We start from the raw sequence: 16146 nt of genomic DNA on the forward strand, positions 1-16146 counted from the left end.
GCTGTTAGGGCATGAAACCCATACGGCTTTCAGCCAGTGGGGCCAGGAGACTGCCTGCATTCTCTGTGCACACAGGAGAACAAGTGGGACTATTTGAAGAATGAAATGAAAGAATTGCAGAATGAAATGAAAGAATTGCAGATTCTGGTTAGCTCTGAAAGGCCGGTAACATTGACATATAATGGGAACAATTTAATTTTGTCACCCGCTAGAAAGTTCCCTGATGGATCTGTGGCAGTATTTTCTGATCTTTTAATTACCATGCCTCTCCCTCTGCAAAGTGGTCTGCCCAACTGCTAAGTATGCTATTAACACTTTTAAATAGCCTATCGATTTTTTTATTTTTTTTGTGTGTGTGTGTGTAACCTATGCTCCCTGTACATCTGCTGGTCAGAGCTGAACTCTGGTAGGTCAGCAACAGCTTCCCCTCGCATTGATGTCCAGCACTCTGCAAGTGATGAAGACGATTCCAGACTGCCTGTACATCTCATCTTGACGTACACAGGCACGTGCAGCCTCTGGCTGCCACTGGATGTAGATCAGGATCTGAGAGGTTAGCTGCATCACTGAAATTCATAGTGAAGAAAGGAAATTTTAACACTTAATCATTTGTGGTCATGCAATACTTCAGTTTTGAAACTGCTCATTGTTACTTGTGCCGAACCTTTGTCTTTATTTATGATAAAATATTTGCCAGTTTGCTTTGAAAGTTGGCATATTATCCTAGGGTTTCTCCCTTGCATCAGAAGGATCAGTTTGCGTATCTTAACACTTAAATGCAGCAAGCATGCTCTGGCGCTCTAAGTGTACCTTTGCTGGGTCTTTTATTACCATTTGCTTTAGGAACTGTAGCTCTAAGGTAAGGTATTAAGGAAGATGCATAGTTACAGTGATGATCCAAATTTGTGTTGCCGATCCACTGCAGTACAGATTGGTTTTGCTAACCTAGGACTTTTGGTGATCATTTCTAGATAATTCTGGGAAGCAAAGTAATAGGTTTCAGAAAGTTATTTTCATGGAAGGCAGTTGGCATGAGTGTATGTCGTGTGTATGTCTGCTCAGAGTTGATCATGATCTTCTGGTCAACAGCAGTGGGAACTACTTTTACCCCTGTGTTAGGTTGGATGCAATTACAAGACACTTTTTTCTTTACTGATAAGAAGAAATATTAGAAAATAAGTGTGTTGGAGAATAGCATGTTTTATAACTGACGCTCTGCTTTTGTTCTAAACAAGGTATAGCGTCTGATGGTACACCAGCAATGCTGATGTGTGTTCCTCTGTGACCAAGGAGAAACTGATTTAAAGTAATTATATTTGTGTTGGGACTTTAAAAATAGTCGGTTTAGTACAGTCAGTACAAGTGGAAACCTCTGAATTTCCAGTGAATTTCTTCTACTGGTCACGAATTAGTAACTCAGTGTTATTACGCTTGGATTCAAAACTTCTGCCATGTCCAGTAGGGACATTTGAAGTTAACTAATGCAGTCTGTGTTATGGTACTACTGGAGACTTGCTGAGCCGTTTTCAGCAGTCTGTGCTTTCCTGACTGCAGTTGGCATCACTCATGTATATTGGAGTCTTACAGGGTGTTACAAAAGGCTTCCAGTGAAGCTTTTTGAATGGAGTGATCTGATTCCTCAGTGTCTATAAAGCTATGGCACTTCAGCAGCAGACCCGTGTTGTCACCAGACATGGTTGCGATGGCAAGAATAGCTAATTGCTGCTTTTGATAGTGTTTGTGACTTTCTGAAGTGTTCAGCTTTCGGGTTCTAGCAGCATTATTTTAAAAAGTGTTTTTCTGTTGAATCACTGCTTTGTCTAATAACTGGTATTCTTTTGCAGTTGCAGCATCCCTCCTGAGTTTTTGATGTTGGCAGCTGTAAGATTTGTTTGTATTTTAATCTGAGGTTTGTGTATACGTTACATGGTGGGGTAGGATTGTTAGTGAAGTACAACAACATCTTCCGCTTGATTGGGCTGCTGCTGCTGTTTAGGAAACAGCTTAAACTCGCTGCTCTGGAACCTGATGGAAGGGTGGTTGCCTAAACCTGATATTTTTTTCTTATTGAGCTACTGTAATTACATCATAGGGAGAAAATGGTTTAGTGGTAATAATTAGAAGTTTGACTGTAATCATATGGTCACATCATCTATTAGACAAATGATTAAAAAAAATAAAGCAGTCTCAAACTACACAGAAAACTGCCAGCTAACCAGCAGTGTTGATAGGAGACTTCATTCATACGTCTTAAAATAAGGACATTGTCCTTGTGGCAAACTATGAAATCCAATCAGTATGCAGGTGCTTGTTTCCAGTGATTTCTCTTTAATTCTGCTTAGTAATAACCTACAACAGAGGTTGACTGTGACAATTTGGCACGAGTGGAGGCCTGACACAGAGGCAGTGGCATTATCTAACCAGAAAGCTGCATTGCATCTTACTTTTTGGGAAGGTCACCCTGTGAAGTTAACTTCCAAATGTGGGGAAAATGCCGGGCCTTTCAATTAATAGGAAAAAAACCCCAATCAACCAGGTTGGGGTCCCTGTCCACCCCCTACTTTTCTTCCTTTTTCTCTTTTATGTCATTGGGTGTTGATGAAGTTGTATATAGCTATTTTTAGTCAGTTTGATTGGGTTTTTTTGTTTTGTTTTGTTTTTAGGTTAAACCAGAACATTTCGTGCTATTCTTCGGATGTTAAGAGGCAGGAGATTTGTACAGGCAATACTGAACACTAATGAGCTGCACCTTCCCCCACCATACAGTCCCAGTGTGAGTTGGGCATCTAGCTCCCAGCTTGAGGTTTGGTTTTTTTTTTTTTTTGAGGGGAAGAGGGTATTCTTCCTCCAAATTCCTGTTCATGCTTTAAAATGAATAAATACATAAAATTTATTAATACATAACGGAAACCTTTTAGATGAATCTGACTTTACCATTTTCTGGGGCCAAGTTCTTCCTGACATCCCAAAATGGTACCCAGAAAAAAAAAAAGGAAGTTCCTTCTTCCTCTCTTGTCACCATGCTGTAGCTACCCATCACTACCCAAATCATCAGCTAAAGTCAAAGTCGATGTCCCTGTTAGAATCCCTGATTTTCACAAGTATATCTGGCTATATCTTTTCCCGTTCATTTTTATGATGTGAGAAGATATGAAATATTGGAACACTTTTCAGAGGAGTAGAGCAATATAACTATTATTTTGTTATGCTGCTCTCAGTTACCAGTGGGAGACAGACAGGGAAACTGGGAGAGGAGTGCCCTATTGAGTGTTAAGAAAACCTTCCCCATTTATATACCAAAGTGGTGAATGCTTCTCTTACATGACACCTCTAGGTAGAGCTTTTGATATCTTTCACGTTTTGGAAATGGATGCCAGACTACAAACTTTACCTTGAATGTATGGTTGGCTGCTTTTCCTGCTGTTGTGGCTGTCCCTGCAAACTAATGCCCAGAGGGCAGGGGTAGGAGGAATTCTTGTGCTTCATGCAAAAGGAATAACCGTGTTGCTAAAACTTGGTATTCAGAGGGTGCACAGAGACAGGGAGGTGGCTGGTCTAGTACAAACCGGATTTTTAAGGCTGAACTGTGTTGGAAGAAGTGGGTTGTTGTTGGATCATGCTGCAACAGACTCCTTTCGAGGCACTCGGAAGGGCGTAAGTGTGGTAGGAGGGTTAGGAAAGAATCTCGTCCTGCCATTGTAGAGAAATCAGATACTGAGGCTGTATTTATAAACACTGATTTCAATCTTCTTCCGTTTCCTGGTGCTGTAGCACCTACGCCCTGGGGTGGGCTTATATAGCATTGTGCTGCGTTCCACAATGTGCTCGCTCTCAGCCAGAATTAGAGCAATCTTTATTAAAATCTGTTGTTCATTTATATCTGCAATGTAACATGATGTTAGAAATGTCACAATAAAATGTTAAAAACCAGACAGAATATTTGGATTTGTTGCATTTGGCTTAATTTTAGACTTCTTTCCTTGTTAGGATGATGAAGGAATGAGGAGAATATGTGTATTTTAAAAATGAAATATTAAGATTAAAACATAAAGATTTAAATTGTTATTTCAGTTTTATTTAAGTCTACTGGTTACATCTGCTGTTTTGTTGCCTGATGCAGAAGTCTTCTTTCAAATGGATTCTTTCTAAAGATACAAATTGGGGATGGGGAGTAGGCTGCTGAGGGACGTGTGCCTGTTGGTAGATGGGTGAGAGGACTACAAAAACCCACACAGTTTGCTGCAGATTCCTTCAAACCTTATGGCAGAGGCTGGAGGTCTTCAGAATCCGTTATGCTGGGATCCCAGAGGCTTTTTTTGTGTGCAATGATGAATTAGGGCCAATGACAACAATGTAAAAATGCACTGTGAGAGTCCTTTTAGCAATGGCCCATTTCTTTGCAGGATGAAGATGAATGAAAATTGTACAGCCTGGAGAAATCCTGCGATACATGTCTCTATTTTTAGCTCTGCTTATTAAAAACTCATGCATATTTAATAGTAAAAGTATTAATTCATAATAGGCCTCATCTTTATATAGCCCACTTCGTGTTGTTGTCTTTTCATTAATTGTTCAGGTTATGAAGGATTTCTGCTTCATTTAGTGCAGAAACCGAGGAAAGCAGCAAATGCAGCAGTAATCCTGCAAGAAAAAAAAAAAAATTACAATATGTGATCACTGAACTAAATAATGAATTGTAATGTGTACTCACAAGGCAAGGAAACATGGGCGGTGATAGCTTTGATATCTCTAACTCTCCCTAGTGGTCTGCATTCTAGCTCAAATAATTTTTTCATATAGAGAACAAAGACCTGACAGAGACAAATGTGTCTTGGGTACGCTTGCAGGTGATTCTCTGATGGTGGTGTACGTGAGTTACTGCAGGAGTATAATTTTTGTCATAGTGGAGTTCCTTAGAGCTCTTAATTCTCTTTCTCCTCTCATGAGAGTGTGATTATGAACTGTAAACTGTAAATCAGCAAACTATTAAATGGGGGAAGCTTTTTCTATCCATTTTGCTTTTCCCTTCTAGTTCTCTCTTTGAAATTTTGCGTGTGTCTCTGTGTTTTTAGCCTGTTCCCTGAAATAGTCTGTGTTTCCACAGAGCTCTGGTCCTCACCTCTGGCAGCTTCAGCAATTACACTGCAGCTGTTTAGTTAAGCAGGGACTTTAGTTAAGCAGGTGTAGAGGATATCTAGGTGTCCTACTGACGTTCTTGCTACACCATAACAAATGCAGGCATCTTCCATTAATAACCTTTTGGTATAAATTAATTCATCTGACTCACAGAATTGTGGAAGAGTGTTTGTCCAGAATTGAGTATCTAGATACTGTCTGACTTCTTTTTACTAAAATGATGGAGTACTCTGTTTCTTGTACAGAGGGCAGTATCATCAACAACTTGGTATACAGCCCTACTGACCTTCTACTTGGATTTATTGAGGCATCAGCAATGTGCAAATAATGCAAAGAGAATCCAGACAAATAGCTGGCTTTTTTTCTTATTCTAGGCTCTTTTTTTTTGAAGGTTATGAGGAAACAGTTTAAAAGAGTATAGAGCAGGTAAGTTTTCTGGAGGAGGAAATCTTTAGGGCTTAACAATTAGGGCAATTTTGTAGCTTGATATACTGAACATAATCAGCACGGCATTTTAGCAGTGTGTTAGTTACTGTGGTAATGCTGTAAGTTCTGGTCAAAAAAAGTATATATGAGTATGGGGCTTAATATTCACCTTTCAGCTAAAAGCTCTTAAGTGTTTTGAAGCGTTAAGAAGACAAGGAATTGAAGAAAAGCTGATTAAAAGAAATTCCTAGTGACTCTAGGAGTACAGTTATGAGAAAGACAATAGTACTGAAATGTTTTTGCTAATGGCGCCTCCTCCTTAAGGACATACCTTGCACCGTCAGCAAGCAAAAAGCATTGCCTTTGAGCTGGCCTAGCAGTTCTACTACCACTAATTTCAGGGACATCTTTGATAGCTGATTGCTTAGCATGTTATCAGGCAAAAAGCTCTGTAAAACTGTAGGCCAGCAGAAATGTTCTGACATACTATTTCAGCCAATGAGTCTCCTCAAATCTTGGTGGAAATGCAGTCTTTTTTGGGGGGAAGAGTGTAACTGGTAAGGTGTTCCTAATTGAAATACTAGAAGGTTAAAAGGGGCAGGAGAATGGAAACTTTACTGTGTACCCATGGACAGTTAAATTTACTCCAGAAAAATTTGTCAGTTTTTAACAATAATTGTTTCCTGTTTTCCTCATCTACTCGATTGTATCTATAGTTTATTTATAAGACTTAGGTACACAAAGCTTTTGGTTGCTTTTGTTTTTAATTTTAGTTTGTTCTTTAAGGAGACCAACTGAGTCTTTTTAGACATCTTCCACCTCTACTTCCCAGTCAGTTTTACCAGGCTAGAACTTTTAAAAAATGGGGAATCATGGAAATCAATTATCTACAGACTGGTGTGCACACTTTTTTATTCTACTTGTAGTCTGGTAGTGTGTTTCAGTTAAGGAATTTTTGAATTTGAAGTCAGTGAATATATATTTTACACAAAGAAATGCCATTTTTCAAGTTGATAATATCTTCTTTGTAACAAAAATGAATAAATAAATGATGAATTGGTATGCTGCTTTGAAAGGAACAGAGCATTCCTGTGTTTCCTTATAATGTGGGAATCTCTCAGCATGAGAGATGTACCTTATAATGTGGTGGTTTGGTACCATTTCAGTGAAAGAAATCAATTTTGCACAGTAGAAAACTGAGCTTGTACAGGCTTGATAATGGAAATGATTGTACTGGATTTGGACTTGGATGGGTGGAACAATGAATGCTCATTCGTATTCATTGTATATTCCAGGGATTTCCATCAGTATAGAATGGATTTCTAGTTTAAGACTGAATAAAAATAAATTTATAAATTGCTTATTGCATAGTATATATACTAGCTTTAAATAACTGCCAAATAAATACTTAAATCAGGCTCTGTTGAGCATGACTAAAATACAGCTGTCGTCTATGGATGTGACACTCATTGAATAGTATCTGTATTGGTACGGATTGCAGAGACTTGGAATGAAACTGCAGAACTACTCTGATAGTAGAGTAGTAAATAATTGTACTGCTTCTCTGTCAAGTGCATTATTTTATAAATGGCTTTTTGAATTGTGGCTTTTTTGGCCTGGCAGTTTTCCTTTTTCTTTTTTTTTTTTTTTTTTTTTCTTTTCAAAGGAACACTACTTTTCTTTGCTGTTTGTCAAGCTTTTTGGCATTGTGCTCTTTCTTCTGGTTACGCGTTTCTCTTCTTTCCTGGACAGACAAATGCTAAATTGTTCTTTTTCTGTAAAAGTTCTGTATTTTGGTCTTTACTGTCCCTTGTTGTGAAAAAGCATTGGGAGAAGACATATAATTGGGGAATTCTGGGCTGCTGATGTTCTGGAAGTCCTAAAGATGTGAGAGAGTTTGAAGAGAGTTAAATGGGCTACCCATTTTTCTTGTCATTAATATGTCCTTGCAGGCTCTCACATATGTAAGTATGTGCATATGTTACAGTTTATTCACAGAATAATTAAATTCAGATTTTTCCATCCTGTGACAAAGTAGCTTCTCACAGAGATTATATTCTGTCTTTCTGGTATAGACATTTGAAGGGGACTATGTTTTAGATGGATTGTGTGACCTGACGTCAAAAGGCTAAACTGAGAGCAACTGCATCAGTACTTCAAGGGAAATTCTTCAGGACAACCAATCGACAGCAACTAGCAGCAGCTATATCAGTGTCACGAACACTGAAGATCAAACCTCTGGCAGTGGGGATTCTGATTATATGGAGTAATATTGTATTGTGAAATACACAAGGCCTTGTTTTCATGATATGTTGGGTTTAACAGCTACATGTGTGTACCTCCAGTCTCTGCCTCATTTGTGAACTCAGCTCTTTGATAGGTGGTGCTACAGGTAGGATTACTAAAATAAATGAACTTGGTTAAATTAGTTGCCGCTCTAGGAGGAGATTGAGGGGCTGCGTAATACACACGGAGCATATTCTCTCAGCTATGAAATTACGCTAAAATTTCCAGTCAAGTTTTGTTTCTTCACAGGGGCTGACCTGCTGGAGAGTACCTCTGAGGAGAAAGACCTGGGAGTCCTGATGGACAATAGGATGACCATGAGCCAACACTGTGCCCTTGTGGCCAGGAAGGCCAATGGCATCCTGGGGTGCATCAGGAAGAATGTGACCAGCAGGTCAAGAGAGGTTATCCTGCCCCTCTACTCTGCCCTGGTGGGGTCCCATCTGGAGTACTGTGTCCAGTTCTGGGCCCCCCAGTTCAAGAAGGACAAGCAACTGCTGGAGAGGGTACTGCAGAGGGCTACAAAGATGATTAAGGGCCTGGAGCATCTCTCTTATGAGGAAAGGCTGAGGGACTTGGGTCTTCTTAGTCTGGAGAAGACTGAGGAGGGATCCGATCAACAACTATAAATCCTCAAAGGGTGGGTGTCAAGAGGATGGGGCCAGTCTTTTTTCAGTGGTGCCCAGTGACAGGACAAGAGGAAATGGGCACAAACTTGAACGTAAGAAGTTCCATCTAAACACGAGGAGGACTTCTTTACTTTGAGCGTGGCAGAGCACTGGAACAGGCTGCCCAGGGAGGTGGTGGAGTCTTCTTCTCTGGAGACATTCAAAACTCGCCTGGATATGTTCCTGTGCAACCTGTTTAAGGTGGACCTGCTTTGGCAGGGGGTTGGACTAGATGATCTCCAGAGGTCCCTTCCAACCCCGTGTGATTCTGTGATTCATGTGAATAGTGTAGAGGGTAAGAGTGTATCTGGTACATTTCACTTAAATTTATGTGCAGTTTTTATTGCTGCTTGCAGTGAAAGACAGGGACGAGTTTTAGGCCATAGACAACCTCTTGTGCATCTGCAGAGCAATACTACGATACATCTGCAGGCCAGCCAGACCTCACAGCCTGGCAGCTGTAGCAGAAAGGATTGTATGAGCCCTCCATAATCTATTCAGTGCAAATTCAGGCAGGTTATCCAAGCTCTTGGTGTTGAACACTGTAGTTCACCTGGCTGAGTTAGCTTGAAATGTTTTAGGGCTTGCTTACTCCATCTTAGCTGTGGGGATAGCAGTGTGGGGACATGCGATGTTTGTCTACGTTGACAAGAGAGTATGTCAGTAAGTGCACTGTAAATCTGGTATAACTGTAGACATGCCAAGCTATAGATATATGTGTGTATGTATGTATGTATACACTAGTCTCTGGATACGTATTTGTGACCTTTTACTCTTTTGACCAGTGGCCAGATCTGTGTACTAGCTAGCTCCACGATGAAGCTTTTGTGTGAGGACTAATATAATAAGTTGTACTGAAAGGAGAGCAGTGCCTGGTGGGCAGGGTGTGTAGACCTGTCAGAAATATGCGGAACTTTTCAGACTGCTGGTCTTCATAATAGACTTGGGCAGTAACTTATGCCTGATGTAAGGGAGTTGCAGTTTGTGGGATGGAAGATGTAAACCTTACTCGAGCAGCTAAGGTAATATGATAATATGAGAGTGATAGTCGTTTCCATCTAGATACAAAAGTGTATAAGACTGACTTTACAAATGAACCATACAAAAATGCATTGAAAAAGGTCTAAAATAGATACTCGGTTACACTCTGAATTAACTGAACTATTCTCTGGCTAAATAATGTGCTGCGTAGTCTGTTTTTTAAAAATATATATTTGTGCTGAACTATATGCTTTTTTTCCTTAGGGAAGATTTTCAGCCAGTGTAAATAATATGGTGGTTTTGTAATCTGAGCTGATATTTAACATCTGAGCTGAGTCACCAGATTTGAGTCCGAAGGAGACTAGAGTATGCATGCACACTTGCTCTCTCTTTCCTTCTCTTCCTCCTTCTTCTTTGTGGCAACATCCCCGTGAAATTTTAGCACAGTAATTTTTAGCTTTATCTTAAAACATCTGAGTATATTTTACAGAAGTAAATTCCAGTGCTAGTTGTGATTTCCCAGCCGTGAGTTCAGAGGATGAGTTAGCTGACCAAAGGCAGGGTATTCTTACCACAGTTTACTTTTTTTAATTGTTTTGTCAATGGTTTGGGCACGGTTCAGAGTAGGGCAACAAAGGAAACGGGTATCTAGACAAAATTCTATCCTCTTTTGCTTGGTCTCGGGTTACTCCAGCTTCCTCCACGGATCAAGAGAGGAAGTGATTTTGGTATTCTGAATTGCTTTTTGGAGGAGCCTCTGACTCTTCACTGAGGAGGCCAGCTACCTAGCACAGACGCCTGCCTGACGGAGGGCACATAATTTAATCTGGCACTCCTGTGGAAATGGTTTGAATGGAGAAGTCAAAACATTCCTCTTAGGAGAAGATTTACGAAATGCTGTCTTTCAAGATGTTTCAGTTGACTTTTTGGGCAATTTTCTTGATTAAAAAGGAAATCTGTTTAAATGATCCTGCGCGTATAGGAAACTAGCAAACTAGCAAGTTTATTAAATTCTTTCATCATCTCTGCTTTGGGCTAAGCCGCTTCTAAGAGTATCCAGTAATTATCTTGTTATGGAAATCTAGGGGGCTTTGTTAGAGGAGAAAGTAAACAGATCACCAGAAAAAGAAAGTGTTTCTGAATTTGTCTCTTTGCACTTCTGGATAGAACAATTTATATTTCTACACAGTTACTAACCCACTAACTTAAAATTGAATTAAAGTAAATTTGAATTTTACTCCATATAAAAAGAAAGAAACAAAGAACATTTAAGTACTTAAACTGTATCTAAGTCCTGTCTCAGTTATGATGGTAGTTTCCTATCATTTTTAATATCTTTTTCAAATGAAAGAAATATCCAGAACTGTCTATTCAAGGAAAAACCATTGAATATAAATTTACTGTCAAATGTACAAATTATACGAACTGGAGAAAAGAAAGAGACATCTTCCTCTTTTAATCTGAGATATCCTCAGTAACTTTGTAATTAAAAAGAAAAATGCATCAGAGGTGTAATGGTGTGATTTTTCAAGTTTACGACTACTCTTTTGCACTTAATTCAATCACAAATTCTCTCAGTTTAAAATATTCACTTTTATTCCTCCAAGATATCCATCACTGGACTTGTTCATATCGTTTACCTGCATAATTTATTATTTAAAATGTACAAACCCAATGATCACTCAGGCATTCAAGGTAGTAATATTGAACAGTTATGATGATGTTTTAGCTGAAGGATCTCATCAGTTTTTTGCCTGATGTTGATGCTCAGAACTGTGCCGTTATGTAGTATAATGGTTGTTCTATTTTTGAAATACTGAACTTCATGATCTACTGGAAAAATATTACATTTCTGCTACATGATGCAAGTTGATTAATTCATATACTAAGTCATCCTAAAGACTTAGGACATTGTCATGGTCATGTAAGTAAAGAGGCCTTATTACACTCTACTTGGTAAACACTGGAGAAAAATAGAGAACCCAAATAGCTGATTTTTCTTGGCTCTTGAATACTGTGACAGCTTTTACATTCATTTTTATCTGGATGGCTGAATAGGAAGCATCCAAACATGTTAGCTTAACTGAAATCTGATAAAATGGTAGCTAATGAAGAAAAATCCTAATAATCAGACACTGAAATAACTTCTGAGAGAAATTCCATTGTGTGGATTGCAGGAAACTCGATGAGTAGAAATTCGTGGAAATATTCCATGAGGAATAACAAGAAAAGGACATCTTGGCAGAAAGATGAAGCTTTTTTCTTATTTTTTTCTGTATAGAAAAGGATGCTTCAAGTCAGCTTTATCTGATTTTATTATTTATTTTTTTGATGTAGACCAAATCTGTGTCTCCAGATAGCCATAGAAATACTAGAATATAAGCCTGGAAAGAAATTTGGAGAGCTATGGAGTTGGTCTCTTTGTCTCCGGCAAAATCAGTTTCTGATGATTTTGCTGAGCAAGTAGCTGGTGAATTTTACTGGCAGGGGCCCCTCTGTTCTGCTGGAAGAGGTACACAGCAGCAATAGAGGAGCTTGTAAACTCTTTAGTACTGAGAGCAGAATAAGTGCAGACTGGTTAAGCATATGAGTTAACCATATGGTTAACCATCACCCTGCTTCTTAGGCAGGCTTTGCAGCTGACAGTGAATTCTGACTGTTCTGCTTCTGCCAGAGTTACTAGCAAGTTTGAAGCCAGTGTATGGATAGCTGCAAATGGACTGTAGTCATACCCTATCCCAGAAGATAGGCTAGTTTTGAGTTCTGTGGGGAGAAGAATCCCCAAATTCTGCATTTATTCAAGAAGCATTTTCTTTTCTTAGCCGCTTGGAGCTGAGAGCTGGCCAATTTGAGCCCTTTATTGCAGCATTTATAGATCTTTGTACTGAACAAAGCAATGTCACACAGTATATAATTGGGAAACCAGCATGTTTTCTGTTCTTCATATTCTTAATGTGTTCTTCTGCCTGTGGATTGCTTATCTCAGCATGGGAGTGGGATTTGAGAGAGATACCAAGCATCATTTGAATGTGTCCAAAGAAGAGCAATGAAACTGGTGAAGGGTGTAGAGCACAAGTCTTATGAGGAGCAGCTGAGGGAAATGGGTTGGTTTAGCCTGGAGAAAAGAAGGCTGATGGGAGACCTTATCACTCTCTACAACTACCTGAAAGGAGGTTGTAGCGAGGTGGGGGTCGGTCTCTTCTCCCAAGTAACAAGTGAGAGGACAAGAGGAAATGGCCTCAAGTTACCCCAGGGGAGGTTTAGACTGGATGTTAGGAAAAAATTCTTCACGGAAAGGGTTATCAAGCCTTGGAACAGGCTGCCTGGGGAAGTGATTGAGTCACCATCCCTGGATGGATTTAAAAGGCATGTAGATGTGGCGCTTAGGGACATGGTTTAGTGGTGGTCTTGGCAGTGTTAGGTTTATGGTTGGACTCAGTGATCTTAAAGGTCTTTTTCCAACCTAACATTCTATGATTCTATGAATAGAGGAAAATTTGGGGGCCAGTTGGGCTGGATGGTTCTTCCTGCCCATCTGACGTACAGCAACAGAAATGCTCAGGTGCAGAGCCCTCAGCCTGAGGGCTGCCCCACTGCCCACCTTCTCACCTCCCTCTTCTCGCAGGTGATGTCACATGTTGCAGTACGGTGACATGAAGCCAGTCCACCAGTGAAATGTGTTAATCCTCACTTCCCCAGCAGCATCCTCAGCCACCCACTTAAGAGTGCAAACCTTGTCCAGCGGATGACCGGTCACGCTCTCGGGGCCAGCCCTGTAGAGTCAGTTTACACTAAATGCTGTGGGAAGAGGCTGTTAGCAGGACCCGGAAACCACATAAAAGATCACTACGTAAACAAGAAATGAATCACTGTTATGAGTAAGGTAAACAGAGCAGCATGTGAACTCTGGCTTGTTTTGCATGGTGGGGTGGGATTTTTTCCAGTTATTCCTGTGCTAGAACCCCATGACTTTCATTCATGTATTTCTTAAACTATTGAATGTTTGACTGCATGTCAGAAATGGTTTGACAGGTCTTTTCAATCTTCTTTAGTGAAAAAGGTTGGGCAAGAGGATTTTTCCTATCTGTATTTTGTATATTAAGTGGAACTTTTTTCCCAGCTCTGGTCCCTCTATGATTAGTAATTGAGGAGTATATTTAGATAGAAATAATCCTGAACTTGTGCCACTTAGAGATTAAGAGGAAATCAGTCCTATTTCTCTCTAAGCTTCTTGTCAAGTATTGAAGAGAACGCTGTGATACGGATAAGCAGCTTAGGTACAGGTTTCACTTTTTAACTAAAATACTTTGCTAAAGTTAGTATCTACCGATTTCTCAAATGCCTATATTTTCCCTGTGCTTTTGATTCAGTTTCCACATTTTAGCTTGCCTTCACGAAACAATATTCCTTGCCAGCTTGGTCTGATTCTTAGTGAAATCACTGCTCTGATCCCATTCAGCCTGATTAGCCCAACCGTCATGGCAGGGAAGGTGCACACAGCTAATAGTGGGTATTGTCTTTACAGTATAGTCTGGATGCAAATGCTGTTTCAGTGGCGCTTAGCAGGAATGAAGGTGGGAGGATAATTCTTATTTTCAGTTCCTGGTAGGATGTATGCAGTCGTACTGTTAGTTATGTTATTAATGATAGACATTGGGAATTGTTAACCAAATGCCAGATAAGCAATTCCTTTTGTAGGCAGGAAGTCACTGTGTAAGGTTTTCATCCCATCTTTAGACTGAATTTTAAGACTGCAGATAATTAAAGTAGTGGCTCTTTTTTCCCTTCCATCACTCCTCATAGTTCGAGTTTTATGGCAATCACCTTTTCCCCTTTTACAGTACGAGAGTCAGATTTCTCTCTTTAAAAACCTCCTTAATCTCCCAACTTCCTGTGAGATGCTATGTAGCAGAGTGCTGTCTGACACCAGGGCTGCTTTGCCACCTATTTCACTGAATTTAGAAAATATTTTAAAAGTATTCAAGTCCTGAATTTTTGGAGGTATTTTTTCCATAATAGGAGCTCATTTACATGCGAGTTTAACATGTTCATTGCAAATCTATTTCAGTTGCTTTAAGTTTTCTCATTTGTTGGGATCATTGTTTAAATCATGACGTTAAGACAGTTGGATTTCTGAGTAGGATCACATAAGTTATCCAGCATTTACATTTGTGCTTTGCTTTACTTTAAGAAGCTGTAATGATGTCCATGATTCAGCAGAGTGACAACAATTAGGACTTAAGAAAACAGACATTTTTCTCAGACTGTTCTCATGTCTCAAACTGTGGGATAGTCCCGGCTAGTACAAGTTAGTTCTCATGACCTAGATAGGTTGGATCGATGGGCCAACATTAATGGTATGAACTTCAACGAGACCAAGTGCCAGGTCCTGCACTTGGGCCACAACAACCCCATGCATTGGTACAGGCTTGGGGAAGTGTAGCTGGAAAGCTGCCTGACGGAAAAGGACTTGGGGGTTCTAATTGACAAGGGGCTGAATATGAGCCGGCAGTGTGCCCAGGTGGCCAGGAAAGCCAATGGCATCCTGGCTTGTATTAGAAATACTGTGACCCGCAGAAGTAGGGAGGTGATTGTCCCCCTGTACTCAGCACTGGTGAGGCCACACCTGGAGTATTGTGTCCAGTTTTGGGCACCTCAATACAAGAAAGATATCGAGGTGCTGGAGCGGGTACAGAGGAGGGCAACGAAGCTGGTGAAGGGCCTGGAGCATAAATTGTACGAAGAACGATTGAGGGAGCTGGGACTGTTTAGTTTGAGGAAGAGGAGACTGAGGGGTGACCTCATCACTCTCTATAACTACTTGAGAGGACATTGTAGAGAGGTTGGTGCTGGTCTCTTCTCACAAGCAAATAGCAATAGAACGAGAGGGAATGGCTTCAAGCTGCAACAGGGTAGGTTTAGACTGGACATTGGGAAGAAATTCTTCACAGTAAGAGTGAGCAGACACTGGAACAGGCTGCCCAGGGAGGTGGTTGAGTCACCATCCTTGGATGAGTTTAAGAGTCGCTTAGATGTGGTGTTTGGGGATATGGTGTAGGGAAAAACTTTGTAGAGTAGGGTAGATGGTTGGACTCGATGATCCCAAGAGTCTTTTCCAACCTGAATGATTCTATGATTCTATGGATGAGTTTGTCCATCTGCCACATACAAATTTTCAATATGTTCCAACAAATGCCAGTGCTGCCCCGGGTACAGTGTGCGGCTCTGCAGCTGAAGGAAATTTTTTCATCCCTCCTATAAAAACTTTGTCTTTAACTTGTAATCCTCCTGTATGACACTTATTTTGCAGTGATTTTACTGCTTGTAAAACCACTGTATGCAATAGTTCAAAATTACATAAATCTCTAGTTGTGGGACAGAAGAAAATTAACTCGATAGCACGCTGTCAGTCTGTTGATTAATCTCTGCTCGTCTCCTGTGCGGCGGGCGGTGGTACCCAGGCAGGTGTAACGTGCTTGCTGCGGTGGGCAGGCTCAGGTGCAAATCAGGGCTCTTCCTGTCTAGGGCGTACAGCTCTTTTGCTTTGCCATTGAAGATTTAACTATTAGTGTGTACCGTTGCCCAGATCACAAAGTAAAAAAGAAAGGGGACAAAAAAAAAGGTGGGAGATAGCAGTGACTGGCTGATC

This window comes from Numenius arquata, chromosome 3, assembly GCF_964106895.1.
Source record: "Numenius arquata chromosome 3, bNumArq3.hap1.1, whole genome shotgun sequence".
NCBI lineage: Eukaryota > Metazoa > Chordata > Aves > Charadriiformes > Scolopacidae > Numenius > Numenius arquata.